At 33.8% G+C, this 2,464-nt stretch overlaps 1 long non-coding RNA gene across 1 annotated transcript; it reads left to right on the top strand.

Moving 5' to 3' along the window:
• Positions 1-682: 682 nt before the first annotated feature.
• Positions 683-2,061, top strand: LOC136719198 (uncharacterized). Its single transcript, XR_010805381.1, has 3 exons — positions 683-1,016; positions 1,154-1,364; positions 1,759-2,061. It is a non-coding gene; the product is annotated as an uncharacterized LOC136719198 (long non-coding RNA).
• Positions 2,062-2,464: the final 403 nt, after the last annotated feature.

The following is a 2,464-nucleotide window of genomic DNA, read 5'->3' as shown; positions in this document are numbered from 1 at the left end:
AATCTAATTATAAAATTATGTTTTTACTCCAATTTGTTGTTGAAATATAATCATTTATACACAGTGGCTGTAATTTTCATGACAGATTTATTTAAACATACATTAAATAATCAAGACATCACTAACAGCTTAACTAAAATATAATGAATATATAGGCTAATATAGTGCATAATATTAAGTGAAAAAGTTACTAACCCGCTGTAGACACTGAATGACTTGCCTGAGGTAAATGTTACGTGACATAGCCTATAGTTTACCAGCTATTTTATTGATGTCCTTCCGCCATTGAAACGCGAAATGAGCGATTAGAAGAGATATGATACTTTTCAGTAAGTTGTACTGTATCCTTCAACATACCCTCAGATGTTCATTCATGTTTATTCTGTTACTATTAAAGATTGTGGATAAGTACCAAGACACAACCTTGATGGAGACTCAGAGGCAGCTGAAAGAAATAGAGGAAGAAAACAAAAAATTGAGAAATGACAACGAACAATTGAGAAAAATGCTCATTCAAGGCATGCATTACAGTTACTTCCTGTTGTGGTGAATCAGCTATCAAACTGTTTGGTGGTTTAAATTTGAACTTAACTTGGTTTATTTTTTACTGTCTTTGCACTTAAGTGCCATTCTGTTTCAATATTATTATTTAACTTGGTATGTAAAGTTGAGACAAAAATAATAATAATTGGTAATAGTTCATAATTATTGGTAATTGCATTATTATCAAGTATATGACAAGAAACCTGAAACATTCAACCTCTGTAACATGCATGAGCATATGTACACATAGGAGTTAGTTGAGTAGGTAAATCGGTATAAGCTATTTCTTTATCATATCTTATTTTGTTATATTTTTTTGCTAGAGCTACCAAATATGATAAATGACGTGAAAATGGCCCTGAAGTCTCTGTTTGTCAATGTCATCATCAGTCAGCTCTGACTTTGAAGGTGAACAATATTTGCCACAAAGTAATACAGAGCCCTCCCCACCGAAAGCAGTGTCTACAGAACAGGTAGTGTACTAGTTTATTCTGGTCAATGAAGACTGCACTTTTCAATAAACCATTTGGTAATCAGTATCTATATAAAACTATTGCAGACCTTGGCAACACTGCATAATACATTGTTTTCGTACTCTTCATAAAAACAGGTGGAAATTTCTCCTGGATCCAATGTATTTGTTGACAGACTGGCTTGGGCTGTGGCCCAGAATGCAAACTCCGCCTCCTGTTTTGTGAGCACGCTTCTGATGGCAGTGTTCCCAATTGATGTGCTACTTGTGAGCAATCTTCGAAGAACATCCAGGGATTCTGGGCCACAACGCCAGGCTCTTGACAAATTGAATGTTGAAGCTATCTACAGTAAGTTTCAAATCAGTTCAGAGTATTGTAATTATTTAGAGTGAGTATCTTTGATCAATATTATATTGCTGCACTACAGGGTTTAATTAGGGGTTCAACCACCAAGTGCTGAAACCCTATTGTTATTATTATTATTACATACAAAGTGAGTACGGGAGTACGTTTAGGTTAAGTAGCTTGCTCAGGGCCACAATAGTGGCAATCCCTATCAAACTCACTCACTTTCTGGGGTTCCATTTGGAAGCTAAAAATTTGAATTTTATTTGGAACCCTAAACACTAGACCACCCCCATGCTGCTTCTGATTTATCTAACTTGATATGTTGTCATGAACTGTGGGCCACCTTGCTTCCTACCAACAGCAATGTTTTCCTTTTTATTCATTTGTCTCACAGGAGCAACGTTGCAAAAGTGGCCTCATTTAAGGTGCCCTCCAGCATTGGTGCAGCCATCAATGCCAAACTTACTGAAATTAGAGTGAAGAAGAAAACACAAAAACATCCGGAAACCTTAATGTTCTTTGATGATTGATGGCCATGACAGTGTGTTGAAGGTATTTTGTTGTTGTTGGGGTTTTTTTGTGTGTTTTTTTCTAAATTTTTCTGAGCAAAGTTCAGTTTGCTATCAAGCTAGAATTCTTAATTAGTCATGTGGAGTATAATTTGATTTTATTGAAATAAAAGTGTTTCCATAGCAAATTTGTGCAAGTCATTGACTGAAATCATATATGATTAGTATATGCCGAGGTGTTGTATTATTGAATGAAAATCATGTATTATAATTATATTATAAATATAGTAATATTATAGCTGTAATATGAGGAATTAGTTGGAAACATATAAAACTCAAAGAGCAGGCACACCATTTCCCTATAAAACAACATGAAATCTGTATGAAATAGATATAAACAAATTACACAAAATATATATAAATCCTATATGACTTTAATTTGACTAGCATATGATTCAATATAAGAACTTTAAATGATTTGTATATGAAAATCAGTTTTTTCTACTAATACCATACACCATTGCATACGTTTGTCATGTAAAACTGATATAAGACTTCTTACAGTATTCACATATAATGCAAAAATCCCAT

Source organism: Amia ocellicauda, chromosome 23 (assembly GCF_036373705.1).
Source record: "Amia ocellicauda isolate fAmiCal2 chromosome 23, fAmiCal2.hap1, whole genome shotgun sequence".
In the NCBI taxonomy this organism is placed as follows: Eukaryota; Metazoa; Chordata; class Actinopteri; order Amiiformes; family Amiidae; genus Amia; species Amia ocellicauda.
Note: the sequence above shows the minus strand (reverse complement) of the source record. Positions and strands in the feature narration are given on the sequence as shown.